General features: G+C 50.0%; 1 protein-coding gene across 1 annotated transcript in view; it reads left to right on the plus strand.

The window, feature by feature from the left end:
- The first annotated feature begins 6,778 nt into the window (after positions 1 to 6,778).
- The window catches only part of CAST (calpastatin), a 67,574-nt gene continuing 54,553 nt past the window's right edge, over positions 6,779 to 19,799 (plus strand). The window contains 1 exon segment of the mRNA NM_001082270.1: positions 6,779 to 6,896. The gene's annotated coding sequence lies outside the window, so the exon portion shown is untranslated.

Raw genomic sequence — 19,799 nt, forward strand, 5'->3', positions numbered from 1 at the left:
AGTTGGGATGGTTATAAAGAATTTGGACATCACTCCCCAAACCTGCTCTGTTAAGAACCTGGGGGAGCATCTGTACTGGGAGAGGGAAATATTTTAGGCACGTGTTAGTTACTGTTGTAGTCTTCAGTGGCTAACACCCGTGCTCTCCCACCTCCATTTCTCTCTCTCCCGTTGCTGTCTCTCACCGTGCTTTCTGTCCTGCTTTCTTCCCCCAGTTTCTGGAGCAGCGATTTCCCCAGGGTTTAATTTTTCACTTCGTCCTTTCTCAGATCTTGGTGAGACACTTGGATGATGCTGAAAGGTCACCGTATCTGGAGATCAAATCATTTGTTGTATCAACAGAGCTAAATGATACAAAATCCTAATAAAGGGAAAAATAGGCCGTGGCTTGGAACTGAAGGCTTTCACAGGGATTAACTGATTTTTGAAAGAAAGTAGACCAATTAATCTCTTTTTTTGAGGATTTATTTATTTGAAAGAGCAACAGAGAAGGAGACAGAGATCTTCCATCTGCTAGTTCGTTTCCCAAATGGCCATGACCAGTCTGAGCCACATTGAAGCCAGAAGCCATGAACTCCATCCGGGTCTCCCACATGTGTGGTGGAGGCCCAAGTACTAGGGCCATCTTCTGCTGCTTTCCCAGGTGCATTAGCACAGAGCTGGATTGGAACCAGAGCAGCCAGGACTCAAACTGGCACTCTGATATGGGATGCTGGTGTAGCAAGTGGTGGATTAACCCACCGGGCTGTAACACTGGCCCCAGGCCCATTAATCTGAAATACAAATACCCAATTATAGTGAAGTAATGAATAAGATTTCTACTAAGTTACAGAAGCAAGGCCTTTAACTCCTTTAGAGTTTCAGAAGGAAAACTATACATGCTCACTTATTTCTTGTTTTGATGCCAGATTGGAAGGGCTGTAACTCAATATTGTTATCTCATAAAATGTTGTCATTTTCATGCACCATTTAGAAAACCCAAGGGTACTGACATCTGTGATGACTTGAAGTCTTTTATTACACAACTATCATAACACACGCAGGAAAAGTAATATTCTGCCAATATTTTCAGATAAGTCATGACAAAACAGTGGATATGGCTGACAGTAAAGATGATTCCTGGTTTTCTTGATTCTGGACACATACACTTGACAGTCAAAATAAGTAATAATTTTATAATTATTAAGGAAACTTTAAAGTCTGTCTTAAAAATTAAATGTTTGAAGCTTGTGTGTAAGCTGTGTATGATAGAATGGTTTGTACACACTGTGGAAGGCTTTCATGAGAATTTTTACAAAATGACTTAGATTTTTTAAAGGGTTATTTATGATTTGAAAGGCAGAGTGATGAGGAGGAAGAGAGAGAGAGAGAGAGAGAGAGAGGAATAGTCCATCCTGTGGTTCATTTCCCAAGTGCCTGCAACAACCAGGGCTGGGCCAGGCCAGGTCAAAGCCGGGAACCAATAACTTGATCCTGTTTTCCCCGTGGTAGGGGTGCAAGTACTTTGGCCATCTTCTCCCAGGCACAGTAGCAGGGAGCTGGATCGAAATCAGAGCCAGTCAGGCTGGACCTGGCATTCAGATATGGGATGCTGGCCTTGCAAACAGCAGCTTACCCTGCAGCACCACAATGCGGATTGCATAAAATAGGAAATTATGCCCTTTCTGCCACATGGTTTGGGACCTGGCAGATCCAAAGCTTTTAAGTGGTACAGGTATTTCTAATGCAAAATAATTATTGTTAGATGTTGAATGTTTAACATGCGATTTTTGGAAAATTAATGTAGACCAATAAAGCTGCAGAAATTACATGGACTCTTTTTTTTAAAAGATGTGTTTATTTATTTGAAAGGCAGAGTTTACAGAGATAGGGAGAGAGAGACAGAGATATCTTACATCTGCTGGGTCACTCCCCAGATGGCCACAATGGCCAGAGCTGCACCGATCTGAAGCCAGGAATCAGAAGCCGAGGAGCTGCTTCTGGGTCTCTCATTGGGTGGCAGGGGCCCAAGAACTTGGGTCATCTTCCACTGCCTTTCCCAGGCCATTAGCAGGGAGCTGGGATAGAAGTGGAGTACCGGGACTCAAACTTGGATCTGTATGGGATTCTGGCATCGCAGGCAGCAGCTTTGCCCACTATGCCACAACACCAGCCCCACGTGGACTCTTTTCAAAGAGAGGGTGAAAATGGTGCAAACCCATAGTCATTATGCACTTTTCTTGCTGGGGGTTCGCAGCCAACCTCTGTTTGGACATTCTGATCATCAGGCGAGGAAACCAAGGCTCAGATTGCACTGGGGATGTCACTCCAGACAACCATGCTGTTAGGCATGTTGGTTATGTTGCTAGTCTCCAGTAGAGTCCACTCTGGCCAGTTCAGGTCAAAGATGAAGTTCTTGAGGGATAGTGGAGTGGCTTCTGGGGAAATCCAGGAGGTACAACGCTGGGGGAGACCACACGCAGCTCGGCCTCCGTCATATCCAGAGCCACCCTGATGAATCAGAAGCCTCACCACAACATGGATTTCCCAGGAGGCTGCGGTCCCCTTGCAGTGCTCACCTCCAGGGCCGTTGCTATAGGACGCCTCTGATTGGGCAGTGGCTCACGTGCCCCAGCCCTGAGTCTTCAGGATTCTGCACTGGGAAAGTGTGCACTGAAGTGGGAGGGAAGTAGCAATGTGTGGTGAGGGTCTCCAGGTGTGTGGCCAGCTTCCGAGTGACAGACAGCCTGCTACAGAAAGGCCCCCAGGAGAACCGTGGCTGTGATCAGGATCAACATTCGATGTCTGAAACACAGGGCAGTGCAAGCAGCTTCTCCCCCAGTCTGGAAGGGGAGACCATCCACAAAGCAGTATGCACCCTCAGGCGTCGGCCATGGCACCATCACGCCATGTGTGGTGTGTGAGATGTCTGTTAGGAAAGCATTTCTGTTTTTTTAGTAATACCTATAGCCAGCCTAGGGACTAAGATGCACACATACCACAGCAGAGTGCCCGGGTTCAATTCCTGACTCTGGCTTCCTACTAGTGCAGACCCTGGGAGGTAGCCGTGGTGGCTCAAGTACCTAGGTCCCTGACACCCACCCTGGAGACCTGGGTCACGTTCCCAGAGCCCAGGTTCAGCCCGGCCCAGCCCCGGCTGTTACGGGCTTTTGAGAAGTGAGCCAGTGGGTGGAAGATTTCTCTCTCTCTTTCTGTCCCTCTTCCTCTTCCTTTCAAAACAAATATTATGCACCTATAGTTATATGCCATAAAATATATATTAGCACCTCAAACCCTTAATCCCATAGGTATTTTTGGTTAAGACTAGGCTAAATTAAAGATTTTGAAAAGTAAATCTATTATTTTAATGCGGTGAATATAATATAAATAGGACAGATTAAAAATATTACATAGGTAATGGGCAAATAACCAAAGTTTGGGAAGTAGAGAGTAAGGAGTGACTCTCACCTTTTCGTCTGCATGTTGAAATCAGTAGAATTTCTTTAAAAGGGAAGATTCTGATGCAGGGACTTTGGGCTGAGGCTGAGAGTCTACTTTCTCCAGTAGGTTCTCAGTTTATGCTGATGCTGGCTGCCTGGCAGCCAGTCTGGGGCGGCAAGAAGGCTGAATTGTGTTGAATGTGGGTAGATTATCTGTACTTTACAGCTCCTGGAGACTTGTTGATTAGGAATGCAGATTGTCAGCTTCAAAGACAAGACAGTCTGATTCCCCAGGGCAGGGCGAGACCCTGGAGTTCATGTAAAACATAGAAGGGACTGGTGTTATGACACCGTGGGTCAGCCTCCGCTTGCAATACCTGTGTCCCATATTGGAGCCTTGGGATTGAGTTCTACCTCCACTCCCCACCCCACAAAAGATAAAGTTACAGAGAGAAAGGGAGAAAAGAGATAGAGATCTTCTACTCCCTGGTTCACTCCTGGAATGGCTGCAACAGCCAGAGCTGGGCCAAGCAAAAGCCAGGAGCTTTGAACTCCATCTGAGTCTCCCACATGGGCAGCAGGGGCCCAACACTGGGGCCATCTTCCAATATTTTTCCAGGTAATTTAGCAGGGGACTAGGTGGGAAGTGGAGCAGCTGGGACTGGAACCAGCGCTCATATGGGATGCTGGCGCTGCAGGTGGCAGCTTAACCTGCTGCACCACAATGCTGGCCCCCACCTCCATTTCTAATCCAGCTTCCTGCTGCTGTCCACCCTGGGAAGGTAGCAGGTGGTGGCTCAAGTACTTGAGACTCTGCTACTCCTATGGGAGAGAATCAGACGGAGTTCCAGGCTCTCCTGGCTTTGGCTTGTCCAGCCCTGGATGTTGAGGGCACTGGGGGAATAAAATAGCAGATTTCCATCTCTCTCTCTCTCTGCTGCTGCTGATCGGCCTTTCAAATGAACAAATAAGCTCTTTTAGCAAATTAAATAAATATGTGATATTTTAGCTGTTTCCCCCCCCACCAGGTGTTTCAGATATGGGTGGGCTGAGCAGCCATGGTAGGAGAGAGGGGTGACCGTTGGCCAATCTCTCAGCTCTAAGGAGGCGAGCCCCTTTCTACCTGGCTTTTCTCGTGGGAATCTGGAAAACTAACTTCGAAGCAGCAGTGTGGTTACTCACCTCGCCCCCTGGGATAACGGAACTACTCACCTGCGTGGAGGAGACGCACCTTAGCAATCGAAGGAATGTATGACCTCTCTTCCATCCAAAAGAATTATGACAGTGTCATCTGCCCAGGGCATTATAGAATACTGGAGTTGGAAGGGGTCCAATTTCTTTTTTTAAAAAAGATTTATTTAATTTATTTGAAAGACAGTTACAGAGAGAGGTAGAGACAGAGAGAGAGAGAGGTCTTCCATCTGCTGGTTCACTCCCCAGATGGCTGGAATGGCTGGAGCTGCGCCAATCTGAAACCAGGAGCCAGGAGCCTCTTCTGGGTCTCCTGCATGGGTGCAGGGGCCCAAGGACTTGGGCCATCTTCTACTGCTTTCCCAGGCCATAGCAGAGAGCTGGATTGGAAGAGGAGCAGCCGGGACTAGAACCGGCACCGGTATGGGATGCCGGCTCTTCGGGTCAGGGCTTTAACCCACTGTGCCACAGTGCCAGTCCCTGAAGGGGTCCAGTTTCATCAGTTTTAGATGACAGAAGTAAAAGTGAAAACAAAGGAAGAGAAGAGGAGGGGGCGGTGATGAACCCTTTGAAAGGGCAGAGGGGGCCGTGTACTGTAACTGCCCCGTGGGCTGTGTGCTGGGAAGCCACCCAGGAGTGCTTCCCCTTTTAAAAAGTCTTTGTTTGCTTGCTTGTTTATGAAAACCAGACAGGCAGAGAGATTTTCTATCTGCTGATTCCCCAAATGCCCGCAGCAGCCCAGGCTGGGCCAGGCCTAAGCTGGGAGCCGGGAACTCCATCCAGGACTCCCATGTGGGTGGCAGGGACCCGTGTCCTTGAGCTGTCCCCTGCTGGCGTCTGCCTTGGCAGGAATCCGGAGTGGGGCTGGGACTTGAACCCAGGCACCTGGGTATGGACTATGAGCATCCCGAGGGTGTCGTAAGGGCTGCACCAAACGCCTACCCCCTGCTCTGCCTCTTCAGTGCCATCTGCTGTCCCTGTGCCTAGGCTGGACCTAGTGCTGAGTCACTCACTTGCTCAGCTGTCACTCCCTGGGCCTGAGGCCTGTGTTACCACCACCGCCTCCCACAGTTAGACCCCAGGCACAGTGTCAAGAGTCTTTATTGGTTTGCAGCTTTGGGAAAAGTTGGCTTTCCGTATTTCTTTAAAATGTCATTTAAAATTATTTTCTTTAACCCCTTCATATATTCTGTATTTATTATTTGACATTCATCAGTAAGAATGTGTTTCTTGGCAGGCGCCGCAGCTCAATAGGCTAATCCTCCACCTAGCGGCGCCGGCACCCCGGGTTCTAGTCCCGGTCGGGGCGCCGGATTCTGTCCCGGTGCCCCTCTTCCAGGCCAGCTCCCTGCCGTGGCCTGGGAAGGCAGTGGAGGATGGCCCAAGTGCTTGGGCCCTGCACCCCATGGGAGACCAGGAGAAGCACCTGGCTCCTGCCATCGGATCAGCGTGGTGCGCCGGCTGCAGCACACCAGCCGCGGTGGCCATTGGAGGGTGAACCAATGGCAAAAGGAAGACCTTTCTCTCTGTCTCTCTCTCTCACTATCCACTCTGCCTGTCAAAAAAAAAAAAAAAGTGTTTCTTTTCCCCCTACTTTTTCATTTATTTATGGCAATATGGGCTTGTTAATTCAAATTTTATTCAGTGCTTCAGATCCATTTTTTGAAGTTTTTAATCATAAATGCTCCTTACTATATCTACATTATGCAGTTTTGAATGTATTTGGGACTCTCTGGTGGTGCTGTTATAGTTTTCATAGGCGATATTTAGGGAACTGGATGAGAATGTCTCAAAAACATCATGAAAGAATGGAATTAAGATAGTTTACTTTGGCACCAAATGAAATCCAAGCATAGCTTTTTCAGAACACTGTCATTTTCCATAAACTTTTCAGAGACTTCTCCTGTACATGGATTTGCACCCAAACCTCGATTTGCATTGCATTTTCACGAAGTGTTTTGATGTGCACTTGGACCCACGAAGGATAACCGCGGTGGCTCCCTCGTTTTGGTGGCCGTCAAAGGCAGGCAGAGCGCGGGCCTCGCCTACCAGCCCGAGTGGGCTGCACACCCAACACAGGGCCAGCGTGCGAGACAGGGCCCTGCCCGTGTGGGCGGGGCTCCGCGGGGGCGGGGCGGGGCCGCGCAGGGCGGGGGCGGGGCCTCCAGGCATGCCGCCCCGCCCCGTGGCTGACCGCGGGCTGGGCTCCGAACTGAAACCGCGGGGCCCAGCTGGGAATGCGAACCTCCCGAGGGCCGGCCAAGGTGTCGGGAGGCGCCGCGAAGGGTGAGTACCAAACGCCGGGCTGCTCCCGCATCCCCCCACGGCTGCCGCCCGCGCGCCCGGTCCCGGTCGGTCCCGGGCCTGGCGGCCTGCGGCGGCTCCTGCCCCCAAAGCTACGTTCCTTTGCGGACGGGGTCCCAGTGGTGTCGGTGACACCTGGTGGCCTCGGTCGGGGGTCCGTGTCCGGAGAGGGCGCGCGTGGAAGGAGCGGGAGAGGCAGCGGCCGGGCGCGTGGGGCCGGGCACTTGGGCCCCTGGGCTTGCTCGGCGCCTGCCCCCACCGCGGGATGACCTCGGCGCCGGGTGGTGAGCTCACCCGCCCGGCCTTTCCGGGTGTGGCGGGCCCGTGTTGTGACATGTTTCCGAGCCAGCCGTTTCCTGGAGCACGACCTGAGCGCACCTCCGAGGGTGACTGTGGTTCTAGCCAGCGCGGTGTGCGCGCAGACACGGCTTCTGCAGGTGCTGCGACCCCATTTTACAGCTCGGGGAGTCGAGGCGGGGCGCGTCCGCAGCTCCTCTGCCTGCACTGTGGGAATGCCTGCTGCCTGAGTTGCCTTCCAGAGGGAAAATCTCCCCCTGCACGGCGCAGCAGCCTCGCCAGGAGTGGCGTCTACTCTGGGAGACAGGCAGAGGCTATTTCCTAATAGAATACCAGAGAGCCTCGTCCTGGTGTTTTGCTTGTGGGCGTGAATTTGATTTTTTATGCATGACTTTTTCAGTCTCTAAAGAGTATTGGATTTCTGGGAAGGGGATCATTTAGGGAGTGCTTCCTGGGCTCCGCGAGGCAGTCAGAGTGAGTAGTGAAATGGAGGAGGGAGCTGGTACTGTGGCATAACAAGTAAATCAACCACCTGCAGTGCCGGCACCCCGTTTGGACACCAGTTCGAGTCCTGGCTGCTCCACTTCCAGTCCAGCTCTCTGCTGTGGTCTGGGAAAGCAGTAGAGGATGGCCCAAGTGCTTGGGCCCCTGCTCCCGTGTGGAAGACCCCGAGGAAACTCCTGGCTCCTGGCTTCAGATTGGTGCAGCTCTGGCTGTTGCCAGTGGTTGGAATACCTCTCTGCCTTTCAAATAAATAATAAGTCTTTAAAAAGAAGAAGGAGAAGGATAAATGGAGCAGAATCCTGCCCAAGTAGGAGAGGCCGTGTCTGTATGAGGGTACTGCATGGAGTGCACGGAAAAGTGCAATGCAGAGATTATGCTTGTGCAGAAACAATGTTGACATCCCTGCATAGTTTTTCCACAGCACACATTCTGCAGGAAGTCTGGGAGGACCCCCTGGTGCACTTGCTGGAGAGGAGGGGGTCTGCGGGTGCAGCCAGGACTCGGGGTGCCTGTGACAAACCAGGTGCTTTGCAGAACTTGTGTGTGTGTGCGTGTGTGTGTGTGTGCATGTGTGTGTGGGGGTGGGGGTGGCGGGACAGCACATTCAGGAACAAGTAAGGCTGTGGTTGGTTCACTGGGCTGACAGACAAGAGGCCCACCTGTTGAGGGCTGATGGTGCAGAATGAGTGATGAGTTTCAGCACCTTCACTGTTCCCTGGGAGAGTCGCCCAAGTATAATGTCCCTCCCAGAGTGAAAGATTAAACACCATCACGTAAAGGAACAGTTTGAAAGAATGAAGCTGAAAACGAAGCCGCGGAGTTATTTTGAATGAATGTCATAAAGTCAGCCAGGTACTGGTGTTCCTATTCATAGTTTATAATAGGAGTTATCTGTAAGTTATCACTACTTCTTAGGTGGCACTATTTACTCTTCCTCAAATCAGAATGATCCGATTAGTCAGTCCTATTTAAATAAAAATTCCGCAGTCCTTGTTCTCTGTGTGCATACACGAGATGCTGCGACAGCTTTGTGGGAAAATGGAATGAAAAGATGAGTTTGGGAGTGGCTGCTTGTGTAGCAGTTAAGATGATGCTTGGAATGCCCGTGTCCCCTGGCTGGAGTGCCAGGTCTACTCCCGATTCCAGCTTCCTGCTAATGCACACCCTGCAAGGCAGCAGGTGATGGCTTAAGCAGTTGGATCCACCCTTGTGGGAGACCTGGACTGAGTTCCCTGGCTTCAGCCTGGCCCAGCCCTGCTATGGCAGGCACTGCGAGCACTCTCTCTCTCTCTTTCTCTTCATAGCCACCTGTCAAATAAATTAACAAATATCAAAATGATGTTTATGTAGATCAAAAACTTCTTGAAATCCCTGCATTTTTTTCCCATAATACACATTGTCTGTGAACTGTTTGAAGACCTTCTCAACCTTTGTAATTTCTCCCTGTTATACCCTACAATTCCTTCGTATGGAGCTCGGGTGAATCTGGAATGTGTTTTAGCCTCACTTTCTGGCCTCCTAAGAGGAATGTAACTATTCTGTTATGTTTTCTTCTGAAACACTGAATGGGTCTGCATGTTAGAAAAGTGCTATGGGTCTTCACAAACAATTGCATTTTAGTTTTTCCCTGTAAAGTAGCCCTGAGTCAGACATGTCAGCTACCTGGTATTTCTCCACAGGCACACTCTTGGCAGTTCTGAATTGGGCAGGGCTGTCTGTTCCCATGGGATTCCAAGGCACGGCCAAAAGCACTCTCACGTGTTGGAAGTGACCTCTGGTTGGGTGCTACCTCCTCTGGTTAAGAGCAGTTGAGCTACACTGTTTTTATAGGAAGCCATAAAAATGATCACCATTATTTCCAGCTTTTAAGGGCACTTCACTTATTTGCATGCTGGAGATTTGGGTGGAAACTGTGGTCATGCCACTAGCAAGGTGCTGCTGTTGAGTCTGTCCCCTACAGTGCTCCATTGTCAACAATAAACACCAATAATACATTGTTAAAAAGTGACTGCAGTGGTTTCCAATAAATGAAGGGATCAGCATTATCTGTATTAGCCCAGAGAATTAATAGTTCCAGCTATGTTCGCTGAAGAATATCTTGTTCTAGGCATACACGGAACATGTTCTGTGCCGTGATGATGCACCTGTTGTTGTGCCCATTCTACAGACACACACAGCCACCATACTGTCTTTTTTTTTTAAAGTTTGCCTACTTATTTGAAATTCTGAGTTACAGAGAGAGAGAGAGAGGTGTCTTCCAACTGCTGGTTCATTCCCCAAATGACTGCAATGTCTAGGGCTGAGCCAGGTGGAAGCCAGGAGCCAGGAGCTTCATTCAGGTCTCCCATGTGGGTCCAGGGGCCCAAGTACTTAGACCGTCTTCCACTGCTTTTCCCAGGCCATTAGCAGGGAGCTGGATAGGAAGTAGAGCAGCCAGACTCAAATCATATGGATGCTGGTGCCGAAGGAGGCAGCTTAACTTGCTATACCACAACCCCTGAGCCTATTGTTTTCTTAAAAGAAAAGATTAGTTGATTAATTTGAAAGGAAGAGTGACAGAGAAGGAGAGAGTGCTGGTTCACTCCCCAAATGCCTGCAACAGCCAGGATTGTGCCAGGCTGAAGCTAGGAGCCAGGAACTCCATGCTGGCCCCCGACACGGGTCACAGAGCCCCAACTTCTTGGGCCACTTTCTGCTGCTTTCCCAGGCACATTAGCAGGGAGCTGGCTCAGACGCTGAGCAGCTGATGCATGAACTGGCACTCTAACATGGGCTGTTGCAGTCACAAGCCATGGCTTAGCCTGCTGTACCACAACACCAGCCCCTGTGCCATATTGTTTGTCAGGACATACCTAACAGCTGTCAGCAAATGCTTTCTACCGAAGTGCATGAAAAGTCATCACATGCTAATGTCTGCCTTAGCTAGTTACTACTGATCTCAGAATGCAAGCTTTTGACTGTAGCCTGAGCCCCTTGAAGACAGGATCCTCATCTTTGTGCCCCCATAGCATCTACCATGTTGCTTCTGGATTACTAATTGCAAAAAATGTATTGCATTAGAAGAAAAGATTAGTTTTAATATCAATACAGCCCTAAGATGCCATTGTGTGAATACAGAGATTCATCCTGGATAGAAATGTTAAAATGGTATTCATTTTTATTCTCTAGTATTTACAAATAAAGTTTTTTAAAACTTAATATCTGTGGCCGGCGCCGCGGCTCACTAGGCTAATCCTTCACCTTGCGGCGCCGGCACACCAGGTTCTAGTCCTGGTCGGGGCGCCGGATTCTGTCCCGGTTGCCCCTCTTCCAGGCCAGCTCTCTGCTGTGGCCCAGGAGTGCAGTGGAGGATGGCCCAAGTCCTTGGCCCTGCACCCCATGGGAGACCAGGATAAGTACCTGGCTCCTGCCTTCCGATCAGCGCGGTGCGCTGGCCACAGCGTGCCAGCCACGGCAGCCATTGGAGGGTGAACCAACGGCAAAGGAAGACTTTTCTCTCTGTCTCTCTCTCTCACTGTCTACTCTGCCTGTCAAAAAAAAAAAAAAAAAAAACAAACAAACAAAAAAAAAAACTGAATATCTGTCCTTAAGCTAAAGACTGAATAATCAGCAAATATAAGAAAGCAGCCCTTTTTTTTCCCTTCTATTGGCTTGGGTGGGGAAAAAATTTTTTTTTAAAGATTTATTTATTTATTTGAGTTACACAGAGAGAGGAGAGGCAGAGAGAAAGAGGTCTTCCTTCTGCTTGTTCACTCCCCAGTTGGCCACAACGGCCGGAGCTGTGCCAATCTGAAGCCAGGAGCCAGGAGTTTCTTCCAGGTCTCCCCCGTGGGAGCAGGGGCCCAAGCACTTGGGCCATCTTCCACTGCTTTCCCAGGCCATAGCAGAGAGCTGGATCAGAAGTAGATCAGCAGGGACTAGAACCAGAGCTCATATGGGATGCTGGCACTGCAGGCGGTGACCCCACCCACTACACCACAGCACTGGCCATGGTTGGGTGGGGGGTTACTTCTACACTGGGCCACACGTGGTGCTAGGCATACAGAAGCATGGTCCCCGTGATAGCCAGGAAGAGACTGCGTGAAAAGTGTCATCAGGACCACAGAAGCCGAGTAGAAGGTGGGGGTAGGAAGTGAATGTAGGGATATGAATCCTTAAAGTGGAACATGGTGACCGCCAGTTTGGGTTGGAGATGTCATTCAAGTGGGCCCTGCCCCGGGAGGCGAGACTGCTAAGTGGGGACCTACCCAGCTCCCCTGCACCAGTTGGCCTCACTCAGTCTCTTCTCTGTCTTCCCCAGCTGCCAGCTGAGGCATTGCTGTCCCCTGTGCACCCTGTGACCTGTGTTGCTTTGTGAGACAGAGAATTGGGTTAAGTCAGGGGACGCCCCCTCCCCTGATGAGAGGCTCTTGTCTGACAGCCTTCCCCTGTCGGTGGGCCACTGAGCTTCAGGTAGCCCAGAGGTTTCCTCGTCGTCCTGGGGCCTCTGTGGTTCCACTGGAGACCCCACAGCAGACTGGGTGTGTGTTGTCAGTCCTCCAGACAAGCTGCAGGGGTGTGGGGGTTACACATTCCTGTGGTTCACCTTTTTTTTTTTTAAGTTTTTATTTTTATTTAGTTGAGAGGCAGAGTTACAGAGAGAGAGAGAGGCAGAGAGAAAGGTCTCCATCCGCTGGTTCACATCCCAAAATGCTGCAACGGCTGGAGCTAAGCCAATCCAAAGCCAGGAGCCAAGAGCTTCTTTCAGGTTTTGCACATGGCTGCAGGAGCCCAAGGACTTGGGCCATCTTCCACCATGTTCCCAGACCATAAGCAGAGGGCTGGATCGGAAGAGGAGCAGCCGGGACCCGAACCAGCACCCATATGGGATGCTGGCGCCACAGGCAGAGGCTTAGCCTACTGCACCACAGCTGCAGCCCCGGGAGGTTCACCTTCACGTTGCCTCCTTCACCACCCAGCCCTGAGGTGCAGCTCCTCAATGTGAGAGTAACATGCCCCTGGAGTTCCGTTCTTATCTCTCATCTCGGTCTGGTTTCTGATTTCATATTTGGTACCTGCCAGCTGGGTGGATGCCTGCTCTTAGCTATGTGGGGAGAATCCCATGCCCCAGTTACTCACCTTTCATTCTAGTGGCTCCTCTCGCTGGAGCGCATGGCGCACGTGGCTTATAGAGTTGCTTAGTCTGGTTGTTGGTGATGGTTTTATTTTCCCCTTTACAACACTTTTTTTTTTTTTAATTTTAGCTGGCTTTGGGGAGGATTTTCTGCGTGTGAGAAAGAGGATTCAAGTGTGCTTTTATTGAGTTTATAAAGTTAAGTCCCACAGATTTTTTTTGTTTTGTGTTGCCAGCCGCCCTGTGAGATGCCTCAGTTCTGGGGGACCCAGGTCAGCCACGTGGATGGTGTGATGAGCAGGATGTGGGTGGAGGTGGCACTGGCTACAGATTGCTGATGGAAAACTGTGGACCAGTGATGCTGTTGTGTTCAGAGCAGGGCCTCCTGATTTCTAGAGAGCCATGGTCTAACAGTCAGGACCTCCCTCTGGGTCCTCACGCAGAAACTGCCGATCAGCCGGGTCATTCCAGGACTGACCCACAGCCCTGGGGCTATCCCTGTCCTTGTCCTGGGGATGTGCTGCAACTTCGGGGACTTCTCCCAAACAGGGGGGCGTCAGCATCAGATATACCTGGCTAAGAACAGAGCTTTCTCAAGCTGCCTGGGAGTCACTGAATAAGCTCCCTGGACAAATCCTTACACTTGTCACACTTCGCTAATGGCTGCTCTAAGAAGTGAGTTTGCTCCGAAGAGTGCACCTGCAAGCAGTTTCCTGGTCTTAGCTCTGCATGACTTCACAAGAATTCTAGCCGTCCACAGACTCAGAGTTCTTTTTTTTTTTTTTTTTTTTTTTTAAGATTTATTTATTTGAGAGAAAGAGGGTGCTCCCAGTGGGCTGGCTCACTCCCCAAATGGCCACAACAGCCAGCCCTGGGCCAAGCTGAAACAGGGTTCAGAAACTCTACCCTGATCTCTGACGTGGGTGGCAGGGGCCTGTGTACTTGTTCCATCTTGTGCTGCTTCCCCAGGCGCATTAACAGGAAGCTGGATAAAAAGTGGAGCAGTCGGGACCCAAACCGGGCACTCCATTAGCATGCGAGCATTGCAAGCAGCGGCAGCCCCTGGGGCTCGGACTTCTGACCTGACAGATGTTTGTGGCCCCTGTCAGGAGCTAAGCAAAGGACCTGGACCATGGCCATTCCACTCAGAGTTGCATGGGTATTAAGGTCCTCTTACTGTGCAAGCAATACTCTCTGACCTTTGTAAGGGCTTGAGGTCCCGGAACAAGTGGCTTAAGTATCAAAGACATAAACCAGACCTCAGCACTTACGGAGTTTCCCAGAATAGCATTGTTGGGGAGAGGGGGAGAGAACAGGGTTTGTACCAAGACATCAGGAGCTCAACTGCCCAGACACACTGTGTCTTTATTAGCTCTGCTAATAAAGGCGGCGTGGAAAGAGAATAGAACTATATGTACATTTTTCAGTTACATATTTTTTTTTACTGTGTCCTCCTTGTCATGCAAAATAACAAACTATATCCAACAGGGCAAATAAAATTCTTTTCTATAATTATAATTTCATTACTATGGCTAGTGATTGTTAAAGTCCCACATTATAAATATTCTCATGTTAACAGTATGCTTAGCATCTTTTTAAAATTTTATTTCAGAGGCAGAGAGATAGGCACAGAAAGAGAGAGAGAGAAAGAGAGAGAAAGGGCCCATCGGCTGGTTTATTCACCAGGTGCCTGCAACAGCCAGGGCTGGGCCAGAGCTGAAGCCAGGATCCTGGAACTTGATGCAGTCATCCATTGTGAGCAGCAGAGACCTAAGTACTTCAGCTACCTACGCTCGTGTGCGTTAGCAGGAAGCTGGAGTTAGGAGCGGAGCCAGGGATCGGAGCCCAGCACTCTGAGCATGGGACACAGAGTTGCAGCTGTTGGGCCAAGGGCCCACCCAGCACTGTGTAAGCAGTGCCTCTGGTGCTCTCAGACACGGATCTTTCTTTATTCTCAGAGATGTGTCAGGTTCAGGTCAGGGGGCGGGGTCTGCAGCAGAGAGCTGAAGCTGGTGGCCGGAAGCTTTGCCTTCCGAGAGTCTTTGCTTCTCTTTCATATTTCCTGTCTCTCGATGTTTTTGTGCTGTGCTCTGACTCCTGCCCTTAGATCTGTCTTCCAAAACCCTACATCTCTATTCAGCTACCTGTAGTTTATGCTTTCACCTACCTGGGCTTACATTCTTTTCTTTTGTCTCTGAATTTAAAGACATATTTAAAGTTTCTTTCATATTTTTCTTTAGTTCTTGATGTGTGATTTCTCCTGTGTTTGTAACTGCTGGTTGTCCCTTACACTGTTTTACTTCCTGGTGGAGTTTGAATTCCGTGCGTGTCCCTCTTCTCCAAGTACCTCTCACCAGGTACTTTTGAATACGTCTCTGCTTGGGATCATTGAGATGTCCTCAGAATGAAGATCCTGGTGTGGGGCCTCTGCGCTTGTGGACAGAGTAAATCTGGGCTTCGAATGCCTGAAGACTCAGGCTTGAGATTCCTCTCTCTGGCGAGAGTCAGGCTTCACACTTTTGGCTCCAGCCAGAAAGAAGGCGCACAGCAGGTGGGCAGTGCTCCAGGCTCCTCTTGGTGGGTGATCAAGTCTTGGGAACTGCTGGCTTCATGCCAGTCACCCAGCACAGGGCTGCTGGATCACTGCCTCCTCGGGGAATCCACTTCCCAGGTCCCAGCTATTCTGTTTCTGATGTCCACTTGAGCCATCGTCCGCAGCCCTGCTCACTGGAGGGATCCAGTGAATACTGTAATAGGTGGTGTACCTAGGATTTCACTTATTCCTCAGAAGACTTGCAGATTTTGCAACCAATGTTATGATAATTTGGCACTTAAGGAGACTGAGGCCAATAGAGCTGAAGTAACTTCCCCTGGATCACACAGAGAGGAGATTCTGATTCTAAGGTTCCCAGTACAATGAGCTTACAAAATTCTCCTTGAGTGGTTTCCAACACTCTTAAACTCAAATAACACTAGAAATCAGTAACGCACTCTCTGCCACGATGCCCGTTCTCCTAACACTGCTGACGTCTGACGGATGAGCTTTGTAGCCTGTTGCAAGAGTATTGTACACTGTTTGGAATTAGCACATACTAGTTTATTATGCAGTTTCTCCCTTAGGTGGCAGAGAAGGAATAAATTAGCCATCTCAGTATGCTGAAGTTTTCAAATGGCAGAATTAAACACATAGTTGAAAACTCCCGGATCGTGTAAGAGGTGCGGAAGTTTTGCCTAGATTGAAAGATGAGCAGCCGTATTCATATTTTTCATCCATTTCAAATGATTTGTGCTTGAAGACCAGTTCTTCCTCTGCCTTTTTATCTGAAAGTGGGGTGGAATGCCCCGTGGCATGAAATTGACACAGGGCAGGTAGGGGGTTTGCCGAAGTCACACAGCCGGTAGTGGAGCTGTCACGCTGCATTCCCCCAACCATTACCCCACACTGCCTCCATAGTATTCGCCAAGATCAAACCTGCTGTCAGCCTGCATTTGACAGTTCTGTTTTCTTAGGTGGTCTTCACAATGACGTTTTATTCCTCTGCCTGTCTTCATTTTGATTCTTTGAAAGTCAGCTTGGATATTAGCATCTTGGTGTCATTCTTATTAAGAGCAGGCTTCCGGGAGAGCTGGGCTCAGGAATGGTGGTGTGGCAGGCCCATTTGTTGGTCCCAAGTGATGGTCCCCTGTCGCTCCCCCTCTTCGCGGGGGAACGACACAGGACCCTGCGCTGTTCTTTCATCTGCTCGGCCCTCCCCGGGTTTGCTGCTGGTTCTTCCCGGGTTGGCTACTATCCCTTCCACCTCCGTGGAAGGGCGGTTCCCCCTGCCACTTTCCCCACTTCCGCGGGGGAGCGGCACACCGCCGGCCGGCTCTCTCGGGGACTGCTCAGGTGTTCCCTTTAGATGTTCCTGGTGCATGTTGTCTCTCTCCTCCTTTATAGTCCTCTTCCACCAATCCCAACTCTGCTACCCACACGCCGAGTACGCTGCTCTCCTCCAATCAAGAGCAGGATCAGCTCCTGCAGGTCATCACTCAAGTTGGCGAGAGGCAGCTGCGTAGAAGTTGTTACTCCCTTCTCAGTGCCATATTGTGGGAGAGCAGATGCATAGAATAAGTCTTAATTCCAGTAACAGTCTAGTCCGAGTTGCTCCCCACAGTCCCCATCCCAGGATCTGCTCGGAAGTTCCTCCTCGCTGTCTGTCAGAGATGTTTGGAGTCTGTTACTACTGCAGAGATCAAGGCTGGCAGTTGGTTTTATAGCACAAGCTCCTCCCCGTGTTGGGTGTACACCTCCCTCCCCCACCCCCCACCCCCACCCCCACCCCCCACAAGAGCACGAGGCGATGGGGGGGAGTCACGTTGACAAGTTCTGAGATGGCTGTCAGCTGAGCTCAGAGTTTCTCATTCTTACATAGTAATCATAACTCCAGTAACCATAGTCACTTTACATGAGTTTGTACAAATCTGTGCTCCTGATTCCTCTGTTACTTGATGAATCATGGACCTAAACCAGTCTTGTGGTTGAGTGAAAAAAAGAAATTACTTATTTTTTATATAAGGTATATTTATTTATTTGAAAGAGTTACAGAGAGAGGGAGAGAGAGAGAGGGAGAGAAGAGAGAGAGAGGGTAGAGGATAGAGAGAGAGAGGGAGAATCTTCCATCTGCTGGTTCACTCCCTAGGTGGCTGCAATGGCCAGCTCTGGGCCAGGCCACATGGGTGGCAGGAACCCAAGCGCTTGGGCCATCTTCCACTGCTCTTCCCAGGCACATCAGCAGGGAGCTGGATCAGAGGTGGAGCAGCCAGGACTTGAACCAGTGCCTACATGGGGTGCCAGCAACTCAGACAGCGGCTTTACCTGTTGTGCCACAACGCCGGCCCCAGTGTGAGTTCTTCCCTTTGGAAAAGATAGACAAGGTTAGTGTGGCACTTCGCCAAGCTGTGGTGACCACCACTGAGCTGTTCTGCCATTCTGAGGCCAAGGAAAGAAGTGAGTAAGTCTGTTGGCTTTCATAGAGTAATAAAAATCTGCTGCGTGCGGTGACGGGGACCGGAGCTCGGGGCCCCATAGCTCGCCCACGGCCCTCTCCGTCCTGCTCTGCACGGCGCCTGTCAGCTGGAGTTGACTCCCAGGCCCACCTCAACCCCCTCCTGTCAAACTTTCTCCAGGGGAGGTCCCAGAAAGAGAAAGCAGTCTGTTTTCTGGGTCTGACGTCTGGACTTGGCTGTACCTGGGGCAGCCGTGGGTCAGGCATACTTGGAATTATTTCTTTTGTGCATCAAGAAAAATACCAGCATCCCTGGAGGCATGAATGAAACCCCAGAAAACTTTAAAAAGCTGCTTTTCTGTTCTTTGATGACTAATGTATGCTGTTTGCTTGCTCTTCTCCTTGGCTATAAAGTAATAATTATTATTCCAGTAAAAAGGGGGGGGGGGGAGCCCTGGAAAACCGGACTCGGCAGCGCAGTGAAAATGCAGCTGTTTCCTTGTAGAACTGGAAGCTCGGCTTTGTGCCTTCTGTGGAGTTTCTTCTAAGCACAAGGGGTAGCCCTGTGTCAGAGGTCACAATCAGAAACTCACAGGGTGTGGCTGGATACTTTACAGTCTTTCAGGCTTGGACTGCGGTTGCCGATCAGCTGTGGCTCTTGTTCTAGTTGCCAGGCAACATTTGGGTGTTTATTTTGAGGTCTGCTCACATGTTGCATCAGAGACCAAAGTTTCATGTGGGCTCCACTTTCCAAAGCGAGTAGTAGCACTTAAGTACTCTATTTTTATCCGAAATCTGAAATCTATGGATTGCTGTGAATGTATTTCATCAGTACACGGCGTTCTCAGCCAAGCGCTAACTAATCAGCTTCGCGTTTCCCCACAGGTGGTGTGCGTCTGCCTCCGTCTGTAGGGTTCTGCTCCGCTCACCTGTTGTGCTGTGGAGTTTCCCCAGTACTTTCTGGCCTCTAAATCTGATTGAAGTTTTTTTTCCTCCCCTAAAATGCCTGCCCCTTTCCAGCATCCATTTGCTTTTTTATTTTTGTGTAAAGTCCGAATTCTTTGATTTTTGAAATGAGGATAGTCAATTTGTTACAGCACAGAGTTCATGATCACTACTGTCATGTCTGCATTCAAACCCGAACCCCACCTTTTCTTAGTACAGTCTTAGGTAAGTTACTTCTCTGAGTTTCGGATTTCTTGTTTGTCAAACGTATGATAATATTTACCTCCCAAGATTTTGTATACACTGAAATCAGACATGTGAGCACCTGTTACAGTGCCTTTAAATCCCCACCTCCCAGGTGATTGCTCCACAATAAATAGTAAACAGCCCCGGGGCCAGTGCTGTAGCCTAGTGGGCTAAGCCTCCACCTGCAGCACCGGCATCCCACATGGGCTCTGGTTCTAGTCTCGGCTGCTCCTCTTCTGATCCAGCTCTCTGCTATGGCCTGGGAAAGCAGTAGAAGATGGCCCAAGTCCTTGGGCCCCTGCATCCACGTGGGAGACCTGGTAAAAGCTCCTGGCTCCTGGCTTCAGATTGACCCAGCTCTGGCCATTGCAGCCATTTGGGGAGTGAGCTAGTGGATGGAAGACCTTTCTCTCTGTCTCTCCCTTTCTCTGTCTGTAACTCTAGCTCTCAAACAAATAAATAGCCGCTACCTCATCTGTGAGTCTCTCCAAACCATCTTCCAAACCTGTATCTCAGAAAAGCTGCCTCCCTCTTGTGATCACCCCTAACATCATATTGTACTCAAGATCTTGTCCTCGGCTGTGACCGCAGTGTAAGTTGGTGGGTGCCCTGCCCAGGACTGCTGACGCAGTGCCATCCGTGTTCTCCCTGAAAGAGATGGCTCACCCTCGTTCCCGGATGATGACTCATCTCTCACCAGAGTCACCTTTTCTGTTACGAATCAGCTCTGAACTCTGTTGGATGTCTGTGCCATTGTTGTGTTTAATAATTAAAAGCATTGCTACTGACAAC

The sequence above is a fragment of the Oryctolagus cuniculus genome, chromosome 14 (genome assembly GCF_051225735.1).
Source record: "Oryctolagus cuniculus isolate XC-2025 breed Fujian yellow rabbit chromosome 14, ASM5122573v1, whole genome shotgun sequence".
Classification (NCBI taxonomy): domain Eukaryota; kingdom Metazoa; phylum Chordata; class Mammalia; order Lagomorpha; family Leporidae; genus Oryctolagus; species Oryctolagus cuniculus.